Source organism: Ranitomeya variabilis, chromosome 2, assembly GCF_051348905.1.
Source record: "Ranitomeya variabilis isolate aRanVar5 chromosome 2, aRanVar5.hap1, whole genome shotgun sequence".
Classification (NCBI taxonomy): domain Eukaryota; kingdom Metazoa; phylum Chordata; class Amphibia; order Anura; family Dendrobatidae; genus Ranitomeya; species Ranitomeya variabilis.
Genome location: NC_135233.1, coordinates 18646835 through 18664429, shown reverse-complemented (window position 1 = coordinate 18664429; position 17595 = coordinate 18646835).

Below are 17595 nucleotides of genomic sequence, written 5' to 3'. Positions count from 1 at the left end.
GATGTAGGAAATTAATTTTTCATGTTCCTTTTCTGTGCTTTGTCTTTCAATACTGATGGGGCACTTTTATAGTCATAGAAGTTATCACATATTTTGATGCATTGTTACATGATTTTCTGTCCTGCCAACAGTTTGTTCCCAGCACACATTGTTTTATGTGAATTTTTCCTGTTGTATATGTATTTTTTATATATTTTCATTAAAATTTACTTTATTTTACACTTTTGCCTTTAGCCTCGTTTTCCCATTATATATATATATATATGGGTAATTGTATCTAATAAAACCTCCATATCTTTAGTTGGATGTGGAGATTTTGTACTTTCTGTGGTGGATATTTTCTAGTGTTTTTAATACTGACCGCATAGTACTCTGTTCTATCCTTTCTATCTAGCTAGTACGGCCTCCTTTGCTAAATCCTGATTTCAGTCTGCGTATGTTATTTCCCTCTCCTCTCACAGTCAATATTTGTGGGGGGCTGTCTATCCTTTGGGGATTTTCTCTGAGGCAAGATAGTTTTCCTTTTCTTATCTCTAGGGGTATTTAGACCTCCGGCTGTGACGAGGTGTCTAAGGAGTGTTAGGAACATCCCACGGCTGCTTCTAGTTGCGGTGTTAAGTTCAGGGTCTGCGGTCAGTACAGGTACCACCTTCTCCAGAGTGTTCCTCATGCTGCTCCTAGGCCACCAGTTCATAACAGTATGCCCGGGCTACACCATATCGGAACTTAAGCACTAAACATTGGAATTATCACAATATGGTATAAATCAGGGATTAATTATCTGTAATTATAACTTTTGCTGCCGGTCTAGAAAACGAATGTTTGATCTGTAGCTGAAAAGTTGTGTATAATGAGGATAACTCTCTTCCGTTCTACTTTGTAAATGAAAAGCGTAGAAATAGATTTGTTCTGTGATACTTTTCTCAGACAATGGGGTAACGATGCGCCATACTGACAGGAGCGCGGTTTCTCATACTCGCTAATTAGACTGAACGTGTTTCGGCAGCTGACAAAAAAATGAACAAAAAAAAGAAATTTTCCATCTGTTCTCATCTTCACTTTTTTTTGTCTGTACGATTTTCAAAGAACGGCTTAACGTTAATGTTGAGAACTTAAGGTTGATATTCGCTAAATTACCTTGATAGAGGACACGGTAAGCTTCTCCGACTGAGAATGTCTCATACCACACATGAAAGGAATATGGAATCAAAGCATGGGGATTGAAGATTAGGCCCAGTTTTCCGTACTGAAAGGGTCATTTATGTAGAGCGAGACTGAAACGTTGCGCATCAAAAACTGCATATCTGATCATCGCGATGAGAGATGGACTACGTGCAAATTTATGTCTTCTTTGTGACAATCCACTTGTTATTAGGCTCTTAAAGGGAACCTGTCACTTGATTGATGCTAAAGAAACCATGGGTCTGATTGGAACATGGAATAGACATAACCTGAGGACCAGAGCCGGAGATGAGACCAGTTTGGCCCCGTCACCGGCCACTTTTTTCCCATCATCATTCAAGGTGATGAAGAAATCTTTCGATATGGTAGAGATCTGTTAATCACCTGGAGTGACCCTTGGGGTGGGCCTGGTGATTGGGACATCTAGATGAAATTTGTTTGGACAAGTTGAAAGCAAATTGCAAAAAATTCAGTTTCTAATTAATCCAAATTTCTTGTAAAATTGGGGGAGAGTTCAATTTTCAGTGAATGAACTCACCCATCTCTACCGGTGGGACCTTCTTATAGACGAGGTTTATAGGGGTCTCAGTAGTCCTGCTTCATGTCAACACTGATAAAGATCTCAGTCCTTTAATATTCTAGGAGTGCCACCACCAAACTTGTTTTCTAACTTCACAACCTGCAGTTTGATATTTTACATAAATTAAACGTCTTGTATAAGTCACTCAACTTGCTGACCTTAAAAAAACAAAACAAGACGGTTCAAGTGCTCTTTGCGAAGGCACAAATTGTACTCACCGATTAGGTCATTTTCGGAATTTCCAAAAAAGGTCTTTCTAAATTGCGCATAGAGGGAAAATGCTTCCTACAGATTTAAGGAGCAGATGAGTGATATTTTGCATCGTTAGTTGCTGCTGCTCTTCCATGAAGGGCCAATTTGCTAAGATAATATGTGGTGGGACAAATAGTTAAGGTCTGACAATGTTTAGAAATCTTTTCCAGTAGTCCAACAACTTTAATGGCTGAGTGTTTTTCCCATAATGCCTTGCAGGTATCACATCACTTGTTATATCACAGCCAATCATGAGGATGTACTGTATTAGAGCCTGTATAAAGCCCGAGGCAGGGAATGCAGCAGTTATTTTTGTGGTGATTTAGTACAGTTAGAGGATGTCAGACCTAACAGCTCAGCGATAGAGTTAGGAAAAGAAGCTTTAAAACATTGGATAAATACTCCAGACTGTAATATATTGTACAACTACAGCAGTGAAGATGATGAGAGCAGTAATCTGTGAATAATACGAGATTAAATTGATTGGGGGAGGAAGAAGTAACAGAGGTATCAGCAGTGGTCGCGATAAGATTGATCAGTGACATGACGTAGCTGGCATCTGTCCTGCTGCATTTGAATTAACATTATACAATTTTTTCCTCATTTTTAATGCTCTAGAGAGCAGCAGCATGTCAGAACAATAGTTGTAACAACAAAAAACAATCTGATCTCATATCAGTGTCATTCAGTGTGCTTGTCGCAAGTGACTGTACTGGGTTGGTGTACTTCTAATGCAATCATTTTTGTGATGAGGGAAAATTTGCCTTGTTTTAAGATATAAAAGAAAACTCTCAAAAAATCAAAGAATTTTTACTGTGACTTTCTACCTCTCAAAGGTTGCATGTCTCTAATTATTTATTTTTGTACACTTGTCTTATTAGTCAAATCTCTCCACCCCAATATGATTGTACACCTGTTGCTGCATTAAGCTTTCTGTAGGTGTCCTTCCTTACCTACCTAGCATTTCTGTTTACATCCTTTTTGGAAAGGATTGAATAGGGATTAAAAAGATTGTCAAAAGTTAATTATAATATTGTATAAAACATATCATAAAAGAAAAAGTGCCAATGGACAGGGTAAAAGAAAAAGAAAGGTGTAAAATGAAAAATATCCCTTTATAACAGGTAAACATGTGGGAGACATTAGCAGCAGCATCATCAACACAATTGTCGCCAGTCATCTGTTTAGTAATTTGACCTTCTTTGCCTCCTACAAGCATATTAGTGGGGAGGAAGCAAAGGGCGTATGGAATAGATGGCACATCATTCATCTCATTTACAGCTGCATGATGTTGATGTTACCTCTGGCAGCGACACTGTCAGTTTGAGTCAGTGATCTGCACACTCGTCTTCCTCCTACACTATAACAGTTAATGTTTCGCATTGCAGTCTTTCAATTCCATCAATGACATCTCTACTTATTCTTCCTCTTAGTCCCCTAAGCCACAGTACTCAGAGAGTTAAAGATTACATTTCCATTTGCACAACAGCATGTGAAATTGATTGTCAATCAGTGCTGCTTCCTAAGTGGACAGTTTGATTTACTCGGAGTTATATTCTGTTGTTTAAGTGTTCCCTTTATTTTTTGGAGCAGTGTATATATGTCGTGGCTGTCTGAACTGTAAATATGAAAACACAACAAAAAAAATCTGCTTCCTCCCATGTACAGCACCAATGTATTCCAGCACGATAGAAGTTTCTTTGGGTAGAAAAAAAAAAATTAAAGAAAATAATGTAACAATTTTACAAAGAAAATCACACAAGAAAAAAAGAGCATTAAAAAAAGAGCAGATAAAGAAAGATAAGAATTATTGGAAAAACAAAGCGATGAATTCTCTCAGTATAAAAACAAGCAGCGAAGGAGGATTAATGGGCTGGAAAGACTCCAACCTCTAGAAGGACTTTGACTGCTTAGTCATCATTTATAAGACACTTGTAAGTTTTCCACTTCTTCGGTTTCTCCACAGCCGGATAATTCTCTAATAGCTTCCATAATATTCTAGGAGAACTGGAGCCAGTGTAGATCCATAAGTAGGACTTGTATCCAGCTCTCTGATCTCTAGGAGTGGATAATAAACTGGCGGAGATTTCATCTCTACTAGGAGAATTCCCCCCGAAATTGAGACTTTTGTCCGCAGCTATGCTAAAAAATATCCATACATTGACAGGTGTTATACTGCAATTCTGCTTAAGCTATGCTGCACAATGTTTTCATGAGTGTCGGAACGTGCAGCACTTCAGCACTTTATTGTATTTGTCATACAATACATATCAATCAGACAATCCTACAGACATATCCGACATACAGTGCAAAGCAACAATTAGCCTTCGATGTTTAGATATTACATTACTGGTTTGTGTCAACAAATACAAAATAAATCAATAGTGCAATCGACTATAATAAACTTTGTAAAGTATCTGATCAGACAAATCTGCTTCTTTCTCCACTTATGAGCCACTACCCCCGTCATCCTCCTGCTCATTATTCACTTTGAAAGCTGCTAAAATCCACTCAGTGTCCTCTAGTTCGCTAAGTGATCAGATTACAGCTACCTATTATCATCTATGGAGATCTTGAAAGGTAGGAGGCCAAAAGGGAACACTGGGAAAAGAGGAAAAGAGATACAGAAAAAAAAGGTATTGCTGCTTATTCTAGTAAGTGTTTAATCTCTCCACAGAGCTGAATAATATCATCCGTTCTGCTGCAATCTAGTAAGTGTTTTTTTTTTTTTTTTTACAACAGAGTTGGATTCACAGTTACCCTTCTTAATATTACTGTAAAATGTTTGTTAAGCAGCTTCTTTGAAGTATGGATTTTTTAGTCTTTCAATCCAGAGTTGGATTCACAGTTACTCTGCTAAGTTCTAATCTATATTGTTCTCCATCATTCTTCTGCCTTTAAGTGGGTGCTTTCTTTCAAACCCAGAGCTGGATTCACAGATACACTGCTCAGTACTATGTATAATGCCCTTGATGCTGCTGTGGACCCTCTATTAAGTGTTCTATCTGAACTTGGTGCTAGATTCAGAGTTGCACTGCTCAGCTCTGCTCTAAATTGTCTACCATCCTCTGCTCCTGCATATGAGCACCTGCTACATAGTAAAACAGGAATCCCTCATGTCTGTCTGCTGTGTATAGGAGACATCCTAACATCTTACTCTGCACTCACTAGCTCAGAGACAACTGAAAATTTGAGATAGAGCCTGCAAAAGGTGAAACTGATGAAAAATGCAAATAAGAAGTAAAAAAATTGTCCAGAAATAGTATTATTTCTCCTATACACACATAGGATGACTTATTCTGCAAAGTTTCTTTAAACTTTATTACTAACAACAAAAATAGTGAAATATTCAGCAAAATAATAGTTAAATATTGTTCCCGAAAATGGATCCTCGGCTGCTGAGACCAATGACTCCACCATCTGACTTGACCCATAGTCCTATTCTGATTGCTCCCGAAGATCGCGCAGAAATAAATGAATAGAAGCGGAATCTACATCCAAAGAAGCCGAACATGATAAAGTTCATGAATAATTGAAGCCTAATAAAATATCAACATATTCTAACCAAAGCGGCTGAGAAAGCACATTCCCTCCTCGAGTCTTGTCTGACCACGGAAAGGAGAGAAATATCTTCTTTTTTTTTTTTAGAGAAATATATGAGCCGCGATTACTGCCAATAACCTTTAAATCAGGTCACCTTCCGAATTCGCGGAGAATATGGTAACAAGATAAATGACACGGGCTAATGGAATCATCAGAGCCGGCTGTAATGTATATTTACTGTTCTCTGATCTATAAATTAATTTGTGCCGCTATTTTATTTTATTTCAAACTGTGTTCCCCATTGATTTTTATTTGAGGGCTGTAATTCATACTTAAAAGAGAAATTCACACTCAGATTTTATTTCCTGGAAATCTCTGTACTCTCACATAAAATAAGTAATGAATATGATTTTTTTCAATTTTTTAGGGTATTTTTTTTTTTATTTTTTAAATGGTAAATTATAATTTTTATCAATTTATTATTATTATATTATTTAATGTAATACATTCATTTACACAGTCTAGCTGCTACATGTCAGTGAATAGGTTAGTTTTTTTTTGGGGGGGTGGACTTCATTAGGTATCCAAAAGTCGAAATTTGCACCGAAAGTTGCTAAATTCTTCCGATTTTCTGACTTTTTAGATATATTGAAAACATGGAGACTGCAGTTTGTGTGCAGAAATTTGACAAGCGCCATAATTTCTATGCTTGTAGGCCAAAAACTGCAGAAAATAATCTGGAAAAACACACTACTTTGAAGGCTAGACACTTTTGGTGCATTTTCTTTCACTTGCCTATTTACTTGCAGATATAATGGTGATGTACAAGTTAAATAGTTTTTACATTTTTAGCTAAAAATTATTTTTGCAATTATTAAAAATGTTGCACCGTTTGCTTTCTATATCCTCTATAGACTAATATTAGGGCTTGTTCACGAGCTGAGTTTTTGCCTGATTTTTTGCACTTTTTTTGCTGCTGGAGTTTTCGGTACCAGCAAAGTGAATGCAATTTCTGAAATCTGCTGCTTATATTTTTTTTTGCAGATCTGAACCTTTCAAGAGTTTTTTTCAATTCTGCCCTGTCAATTATTTTAGAGTTTTGCAGTGTTATATACCCAGTTAAATGAATGGGGGAAAAAAGCGCCTAAAACGTGTCAAAGAAGACACATATTTTACGTAGGATTTTTCCTACCAACGTTCAAAATGATGGATAGCACTTGTCCAATTTTTATGGTCGTGTACACGAGCCCTACATTAATCAGCATATAGGAGCTTAGCAAACCTCTCCTGCCAGAAGGAGCTCACTGACTGATTTCAGTTATCTCATTCTGCAGTCAATAGGTGCAACATTTTTAATGAATTAGCCTAAATAACTAGAGATGAGTAAATATATTTTCTATATTCAATGCATGTTATAATTCTCCAGAATTAATTTTTTTTTGCCATTTGTTTCATGCAACAGCATTTTGCTGAATTGAAGTGTAGAAAATGGTGAAAAAGCAAATAGTCAAATAATGGCTCACACCTTTCCAGCCACCTCCATCTGCAATCAGCTGCTCGGCAGCTCCTCTTGTGTCTTCTTCCATCATCTCCTCTCGGCACCGGCCTTCTGGTGTCCTGACATTGGAACATCTGACATCTTGTCAGTGCCAGGAGTTTGGCGCTGAGTGAAGAATGTAGAAGAAGACATGGAGCACCGGTCGGGCGGCTGTGTCGTCCAGGTCAGGTAAACGCTGAGTATTTTTTTCACCCCTGTGTTTATTTTGCTTTTGGGTCTGGAGAAACGCCGGATCAAAACTTTGATGCAAATCGAATTTCACTGCCAAATTTAATAGAACTACTGAATTCGTGTCTCGGCAGCTTCGCTCTTCTCTACAAATCCACATAAGTTAGAAAAAGTGTTTCTTTCCCATGTGTAAGACTTTAATAAAATCTGTCTGTGACTGGAGCGCCTCCACAGCCATTCCTGCTTGCGTCAGGCTTGTGGACTTGTAAGGTGTGCAGGGCGGTAGTCATAGGCGAGGGGCTGCTGTGTGATGCGTAACACTCATGTTTTGGTCGCATGCCTCTGCTGTCTCCAGGTCTTCAACTTCAGGAACTTCCATGCACACATTAGGGGACACCAAATTTGTTTTATAATAAAGACTTAACTGTCCATTTTCATCATTATGAAACACGTAGTATTGGGCACAAACTTTTCCGTTTCAAAATCCATATCACAGCACCTTCTGATGTCTGATGTCCGCTCACACTGAGCTGTCCCTTCCCTCACTGGCATCTCTGGCCCCTGGGACACTCCATCCAGCTCTGCAGCTACTATGAGTCCTGTCCCAACTTCCTTATGCGATTCCCTGTCCGACTTTCTCTCCTAGTAAGATATTGAGGCATGCTCCTCAGTGCCTCAGTTGGACCATAGGCTCCAAACATTCCAGGAATGTCCACTCCATGTTTATGGTTGACGTTCTCTTGCTGCTGAGCTCGTGGCCTCAGACCTCCAACTACTGTTCTCTCCATCTAATCTCTTACTGCAACAGGAGGTGTTTCCCCATATAACGGTCCTTACCCCTCCCACACTGGGGCTGTTCCTGAACACTTTAAATGTTCCTATGTTACACTTAACTATTTCTTGTTCTTATTGTGCCCTCCACTGCACTTTCCCCTTCCTATCTATATCTATTGCTTTATCTTATTTCCTTATATCTAATACATTTATCAGAACACATTGAGTCATCCACATATTATAGCAATACATCAACCTTTCACCTTGGTGCCTATAAGGTTCTATGCAATATAAAGCTCTGTTCCAAAAACACAGGTTATAACCATTTTTCTAATTAAAGTAGAAGCACATGACCGTCCCAGTCACCCTCTCACAGACTGCAGCCAGGATGCTGCACCCGTACCTGCACAGGTCGGTATTTTTTTTCTGTAGTGTCATGAATGATTCCACATGAATCAATTTTTGATTTTAGAATGTCACCGACATTAATATTCTATGCGAATGTCAGATGCAATCTGCTATCTCCTCCACCTTTAATGCCATGAAAACCGACTTTGTAAAGTGAAAAGGCGAAAGCTTCACACCTGCCAATTACCGTGCACGGTACTGATGTGTGTCTTATGGGGCAGAGGGGCCTTTGTGACAATGGAGCACCGGAGGTTGGGAACATCCACTCCCCCTACACCATGTATAGCTGTGCTCATAGTGAGACGATGTGCTGAAGCTGTGTGGTACACAGATACGGGTCAAGGCACATCAGCGCCATTATTTGCAAATAAGTCAATTAATTTTGCCTCCTGTCTGACACAAACAGCATTCTGCATTTTGATTAATCAAAAACTTTGTTGTACAGAAACCTACAGGGGACCAGAAAAGGGAGCAACAAAAGTGTCGGGAGAGGGGAACATAGTGCAGTACAAATCTACCACTAATAGGAGCAGACCATGTGGCCACTGTGGAATTCAGGGCTGGCGTCAGCACCCGGGCACTTGCCGGGGCCCTGAGCAGGCAGGCGGCCCACTAGCCGTCGGGGACACTGGCACGCTATAGTGCTGGCCCCCCGCGAGTGGACCCCCCGCCTGCTCCGGGCCCCGGCACTTGCGATACTTACCTCTCCCGGTTCCAGCGCTGCAGCGTCTTCCATCCTCTGACTGTGACGTTCAGGTCAGAGGGCGCGATGACGTCACCAGTGCGCGCCCTCTGCCTGAGCAGTCGCAGAACAGAGAGCAGGAAGACGCCGATGCTGAGGAGTCCAGAGCAGAGCAGCGTCAAGCAACGAGAGGTGAGTATTTCTTTTTTTTTTTTTTCTTAATATTTGGAGCATATATGGGGACCATCAGAAGGGGCCCATATATGGAGCATTATATGGGGCTAATAATATAGGGAGCATCTTATGAAGCCAATTCTATAGGGAGCATTATATGGGGCCAATTTAATATGGAGCATCTTATGGGGCCAATTCAATATGGAGCAGTATATGGGGCCAATTCAATATGGAGCAGTATGTGGGGCCAATTCAATATGGAGCAGTATATGGGGCCAATTCAATATGGAGCAGTATATGGGGCCAATTCAATATGGAGCAGTATATGGGGCCAATAATATATGAAGCATCTTATGGGACTAATTATATATGGAGCATTTTATATGGCCAATTATATATGGAGCATTATATGGGGCCCATTATACATGGAGCATCTTATGGGGCCAATTATTTTTGGAGCATTATATGGGACCCATTCTGTATGGAGCATCATATGAGGCCCATTCTGTATGGAGCAATATATGGGACTCAGTATACTGTATGGGGCCGATCATATACTGTATGGTGCATTATATGAGGCCCATTATATATGGAGCAATAGATAGGGCCCATCATATACTGTATAGAGAATTATATGTGGCTCACTATACTGTATGGAGCATTATATGGGGTCAATTCCGTATGGAGCAATATATGCGGCTCATTCTGTATGGAGCACTCTGTGGTGCCCATTATACTGTATGGAGCATTATGTGAGGCTCATTTTTCTGTTTGGAGCAATATATGGGGCTCATTATTCTGTATAGAGGACTATGTGGTGCGAATTATACTGTATGGAGCACTATATGGGGCCATTATACTGTATAGATGGTTGGGTGCGGGCCAAAATACATTGTAGAGGGTTGTGTAGGGGCAATTATACATTGTAGAGGGTTGTGTGGGGGCCAATATACTGTATAGATGGTTGGGTGTGGGGCCATTATGCTGTGTAGATATTTGGGTGCGGCCATTATACATTGTGGAGGGTTGTGTGTGGGGCCATTTGCTGTATAGATAGATGGGTGCGGGCCATTATACATTGTGGAGGGTTGTGTGGGGGCCATTATACTGTAGATGGTTGGGTGGGGGCCAATGTACATTGTAGAGGGTTGTGTGTGAGGGCCATTATACTGTGTAGATGGTTGGGTGTGGACCAATATACATTGTGGAGGGTTCTGTGGGGACCATTATACTATATAGATGGTTGGGTGCAGGCCAATATACATTGTAGAGGGTTGTGTGGGGGCCATTATACATTGTAGAGGGTTGTGTGTGAGGGCCATTATACATTGTAGATGGTTGGGTGCGGGCAATTATACATTGTGGAGGGTTCTGTGGGGACCATTATACTGTATAGATGGTTGGGTGTGGGCCAATATACATTGTAGAGGGCTGTGTGGGGGCCATTATACATTGTGGAGGGTTGTGTGTGGGGCCATTATGCTGTGTAGATAGTTGGGTGCAGGCCATTATACATTGTGGAAGGTTTTGTTGGGACCATTATACTGTAGATGGTTGGGTGGGGGCCAATGTACATTGTAGAGGGTTGTGTGTGTGGGCCATTATACCATGTAGATAGTTGGGTGCGGGCTAATGTACATTGAAGAGGGTTGTGTGGGGACCATTATACTGTGTAGAGGGTTGGGTGCGGGCTATTATACATTGTAGAGGGTCGTATGGGCGCCATTATACTGTGTAGATGGTTGGGTGCGGGCCATTATACATTGTAGAGGGTCGTATGGGGGCCATTATACTGTGTAGATGGTTGGGTGCGGGATAATGTACATTGTAGAGGGTTGTGTGTGTGGGCCATTATACCATGTAGATAGTTGGGTGCGGGCTAATGTACATTGAAGAGGGTTGTGTGGGGACCATTATACTGTGTAGAGGGTTGGGTGCAGGCTATTATACATTGTAGAGGGTCGTATGGGCGCCATTATACTGTGTAGATGGTTGGGTGCGGGCCATTATACATTGTAGAGGGTCGTATGGGGGCCATTATACTGTGTAGATGGTTGGGTGCGGGATAATGTACATTGTAGAGGGTTGTGTGTGTGGGCCATTATACCATGTAGATAGTTGGGTGCGGGCTAATGTACATTGAGGAGGGTTCTGTGGGGGCCATTATACTGTGTAGATAGTTGGGTGCGGTGTTATGGTTCTCAATGGCAAGAGAACATAGCCCAGCAAACATACGAACTAGCTCTTGGAAGGATGGAAACTAAACTGACCATGAACTAAACCTGCCGCACAACTAACAGTAGCCGGGTAGCGTAGCCTGCGTTTTATCCCTAGACGCCCAGTGCCAGCCGGAGGACTAACTAATCCTGGCAGAGGAAAATATAGTCCTGGCTCACCTCTAGAGAAATTTCCCCGAAAGGCAGACAGAGGCCCCCACAAATATTGGCGGTGATTTTAGATGAAATGACAAACGTAGTATGAAAATAGGTTTAGCAAAATTGAGGTCCGCTTACTAGATAGCAGGAAGACAGAAAGGGCACTTTCATGGTCAGCTGAAAACCCTATCAAAATACCATCCTGAAATTACTTTAAGACTCTAGTATTAACTCATAACATCAGAGTGGCAATTTCAGATCACAAGAGCTTTCCAGACACAGAAACGAAACTACAGCTGTGAACTGGAACAAAATGCAAAAACAAACAAGGACTAAGTCCAACTTAGCTGGGAGTTGTCTAGCAGCAGGAACATGCACAGAAAGGCTTCTGATTACAATGTTGACCGGCATGGAAGTGACAGAGGAGCAAGGCTAAATAGCGACTCCCACATCCTGATGGAAACAGGTGAACAGAGAGGATGATGCACACCAGTTCAATTCCACCAGTGGCCACCGGGGGAGCCCAAAATCCAATTTCACAACAGTACCCCCCCCCTCAAGGAGGGGGCACCGAACCCTCACCAGAACCACCAGGGCGATCAGGATGAGCCCTATGAAAGGCACGGACCAAATCGGAGGCATGAACATCAGAGGCAGTCACCCAAGAATTATCCTCCTGACCGTATCCCTTCCATTTGACCAGATACTGGAGTTTCCGTCTGGAAACACGGGAGTCCAAGATTTTTTCCACAACGTACTCCAACTCGCCCTCAACCAACACCGGAGCAGGAGGCTCAACGGAAGGCACAACCGGTACCTCATACCTGCGCAATAATGACCGATGAAAAACATTATGAATAGAAAAAGATGCAGGGAGGTCCAAACGGAAGGACACAGGGTTAAGAATCTCCAATATCTTGTACGGGCCGATGAACCGAGGCTTAAACTTGGGAGAAGAAACCCTCATAGGGACAAAACGAGAAGACAACCACACCAAGTCCCCAACACAAAGCCGAGGACCAACCCGACGCCGGCGGTTGGCAAAAAGCTGAGTCTTCTCCTGGGACAACTTCAAATTGTCCACTACCTGCCCCCAAATCTGATGCAACCTCTCCACCACAGCATCCACTCCAGGACAATCCGAAGATTCCACCTGACCAGAAGAAAATCGAGGATGAAACCCCGAATTACAGAAAAAGGGAGACACCAAGGTGGCAGAACTGGCCCGATTATTGAGGGCAAACTCCGCTAAAGGCAAAAAAGCAACCCAATCATCCTGATCTGCAGACACAAAACACCTCAAATATGTCTCCAAGGTCTGATTCGTCCGCTCGGTCTGGCCATTAGTCTGAGGATGGAAAGCAGACGAGAAAGACAAATCTATGCCCATCCTAGCACAGAATGCTCGCCAAAATCTAGACACGAATTGGGTACCTCTGTCAGAAACGATATTCTCCGGAATACCATGCAAACGGACCACATTTTGAAAAAACAGAGGAACCAACTCGGAAGAAGAAGGCAACTTAGGCAGGGGAACCAAATGGACCATCTTAGAGAAACGATCACACACCACCCAGATGACAGACATCTTCTGAGAAACAGGAAGATCCGAAATAAAATCCATCGAGATGTGCATCCAGGGCCTCTTCGGGATAGGCAAGGGCAACAACAATCCACTAGCCCGAGAACAACAAGGCTTGGCCCGAGCACAAACGTCACAAGACTGCACGAAGCCTCGCACATCTCGAGACAGGGAAGGCCACCAGAAGGACCTTGCCACCAAATCCCTGGTACCAAAGATTCCAGGATGACCTGCCAACGCAGAAGAATGAACCTCAGAAATGACTTTACTGGTCCAATCATCAGGAACAAACAGTCTACCAGGTGGGCAACGATCAGGTCTATCCGCCTGAAACTCCTGCAAGGCCCGCCGCAGGTCTGGAGAAACGGCAGACAATATCACTCCATCCTTAAGGATACCTGTAGGTTCAGAATTACCAGGGGAGTCAGGCTCAAAACTCCTAGAAAGGGCATCCGCCTTAACATTCTTAGAACCCGGCAGGTAGGACACCACAAAATTAAACCGAGAGAAAAACAACGACCAGCGCGCTTGTCTAGGATTCAGGCGTCTGGCGGACTCAAGATAAATTAGATTTTTGTGGTCAGTCAATACCACCACCTGATGTCTAGCCCCCTCAAGCCAATGATGCCACTCCTCAAAAGCCCACTTCATGGCCAAAAGCTCCCGATTCCCAACATCATAATTCCGCTCGGCGGGCGAAAATTTACGCGAGAAAAAAGCACAAGGTCTCATCACGGAGCAATCGGAACTTCTCTGCGACAAAACCGCCCCAGCTCCGATTTCAGAAGCGTCGACCTCAACCTGAAAAGGAAGAGCAACATCAGGCTGACGCAACACAGGGGCGGAAGAAAAGCGGCGCTTAAGCTCCCGAAAGGCCTCCACAGCAGCAGGGGACCAATCAGCAACATCAGCACTAGTGTTGAGCATTCCGATACTGCAAGTATCGGGTATCGGCCGATACTTGCTGTATCGGAATTTCCGATACCGAGATCCGATATTTTTGTGATATCGGGTATCGGGTATCGCAACAACATTAATGTAATAATGTGTAAAAAAGAGAATTAAAATAAAAAATATCGCTATACTCACCTGTCCGACGCAGCCGGGACCTCAGCGAGGGAACCGGCAGCGTTGTTTGTTTAAATTTCGCGCTTTTACTTGGTTACGTGAAGTCCCGGCTTGTGATTGGTCAGGGCGGCCATGTTGCCGGGACGCGGACCAATCACAGCAAGCCGTGACGAAATTACGTCACGGCTTGCTGTGATTGGTCCGCGTCCCGGCAACATGGCCGCCATTAACCAATCACAAGCCGTGACGTCACGGGAGGCTGGACATGCGCGTATTTTGAAAAGCGCGCGTGTCCAGCCTCCAGTGACGTCCCGGCAACATGGCCGCCATTAACCAATTACAAGCCGGGACGTCACGGGAGGCTGGACATGCGCGTATTTTGAAAAGCGCGCGTGTCCAGCCTCCAGTGACGTCCCGGCAACATGGCCGCCATTAACCAATCACAAGCCGGGACGTCACGGGAGGCTGGACATGCGCGTATTTTGAAAAGCGCGCGTGTCCAGCCTCCCGTGACGTCACGGCTTGTGATTGGTTAATGGCGGCCATGTTGCCGGGACGCGGACCAATCACAGCAAGCCGTGACGTAATTTCGTCACGGCTTGCTGTGATTGGTCCGCGTCCCGGCAACATGGCGCCGTGACCAATCATAAGCCGGGACGTCACTGGAGGCTGGACACGCGCGCTTTTCAAAATACGCGCATGTCCAGCCTCCCGTGACGTCACGGCTTGTGATTGGTTAATGGCGGCCATGTTGCCGGGACGCGGACCAATCACAGCAAGCCGTGACGTAATTTCGTCACGGCTTGCTGTGATTGGTCCGCGTCCCGGCAACATGGCCGCCCTGACCAATCACAAGCCGGGACCTCACGTAACCAAGTAAAAGCGCGAATTTTAAACAAACAACGCTGCCGGTTCCCTCGCTGAGGTCCCGGCTGCATCGGACAGGTGAGTATAGCGATATTTTTTATTTTAATTCTTTCTTTTACACATTAGTATGGTTCCCAGGGCCTGAAGGAGAGTTTCCTCTCCTTCAGACCCTGGGAACCATCAGGAATACCGTCCGATACCTGAGTCCCATTGACTTGTATTGGTATCGGGTATCGGTATCGGATTGGATCCGATACTTTGCCGGTATCGGCCGATACTTTCCGATACCGATACTTTCAAGTATCGGACGGTATCGCTCAACACTAATCAGCACCCTTCTTAGTCAAATCAGTCAATGGTTTAACAACATCAGAAAAACCAGCAATAAATCGACGATAAAAGTTAGCAAAGCCCAAAAATTTCTGAAGACTCTTAAGAGAAGAGGGTTGCGTCCAATCACAAATAGCCTGAACCTTGACAGGATCCATCTCGATGGAAGAGGGGGAAAAAATATATCCCAAAAAGGAAATCTTTTGAACCCCAAAAACGCACTTAGAACCCTTCACACACAAGGAATTAGACCGCAAAACCTGAAAAACCCTCCTGACCTGCTGGACATGAGAGTCCCAGTCATCCGAAAAAATCAAAATATCATCCAGATACACAATCATAAATTTATCCAAATAATCACGGAAAATGTCATGCATAAAGGACTGAAAGACTGAAGGGGCATTTGAAAGACCAAAAGGCATCACCAAATACTCAAAGTGGCCCTCGGGCGTATTAAATGCGGTTTTCCACTCATCCCCCTGCTTAATTTGCACCAAATTATACGCCCCACGAAGATCTATCTTAGAGAACCACTTGGCCCCCTTTATGCGAGCAAACAAATCAGTCAGCAGTGGCAACGGATATTGATATTTAACCGTGATTTTATTCAAAAGCCGATAATCAATGCACGGCCTCAAAGAGCCATCTTTCTTAGCCACAAAGAAAAAACCGGCTCCTAAGGGAGATGACGAAGGACGAATATGTCCCTTTTCCAAGGACTCCTTTATATATTCTCGCATAGCAGCATGTTCAGGCACAGACAGATTAAATAAACGACCCTTAGGGTATTTACTACCCGGAATCAAATCTATGGCACAATCGCACTCCCGGTGCGGAGGTAATGAACCAAGCTTAGGTTCTTCAAAAACGTCACGATATTCAGTCAAGAATTCAGGAATCTCAGAGGGAATAGATGATGAAATGGAAACCACAGGTACGTCCCCATGCGTCCCCTTACATCCCCAGCTTAACACAGACATAGCTTTCCAGTCAAGGACTGGGTTATGAGATTGCAGCCATGGCAATCCAAGCACCAACACATCATGTAGGTTATACAGCACAAGAAAGCGAATAATCTCCTGGTGATCCGGATTAATCCGCATAGTTACTTGTGTCCAGTATTGTGGTTTATTGCTAGCCAATGGGGTGGAGTCAATCCCCTTCAGGGGTATAGGAGTTTCAAGAGGCTCCAAATCATACCCACAGCGTTTGGCAAAGGACCAATCCATAAGACTCAAAGCGGCGCCAGAGTCGACATAGGCATCCGCGGTAATAGATGATAAAGAACAAATCAGGGTCACAGATAGAATAAACTTAGACTGTAAAGTGCCAATTGAAACAGACTTATCAAGCTTCTTAGTACGCTTAGAGCATGCTGATATAACATGAGTTGAATCACCGCAATAGAAGCACAACCCATTTTTTCGTCTAAAATTCTGCCGTTCACTTCTGGACAGAATTCTATCACATTGCATATTCTCTGGCGTCTTCTCAGTAGACACCGCCAAATGGTGCACAGGTTTGCGCTCCCGCAGACGCCTATCGATCTGGATAGCCATTGTCATGGACTCATTCAGACCCGCAGGCACAGGGAACCCCACCATAACATCCTTAATGGCATCAGAGAGACCCTCTCTGAAATTCGCCGCCAGGGCGCACTCATTCCACTGAGTAAGCACAGCCCACTTACGGAATTTCTGGCAGTATATTTCAGCTTCGTCTTGCCCCTGAGATAGGGACATCAAGGCCTTTTCCGCCTGAAGTTCTAACTGAGGTTCCTCATAAAGCAACCCCAAGGCCAGAAAAAACGCATCCACATTGAGCAACGCAGGATCCCCTGGAGCCAATGCAAAAGCCCAATCCTGAGGGTCGCCCCGGAGCAAAGAAATCACAATCCTGACCTGCTGAGCAGGATCCCCAGCAGAGCGAGATGTCAGGGACAAAAACAACTTGCAATTATTTTTGAAATTTTGAAAGCAAGATCTATTCCCCGAGAAAAATTCAGGCAAAGGAATTCTAGGTTCAGATATAGGAACATGAACAACAAAATCT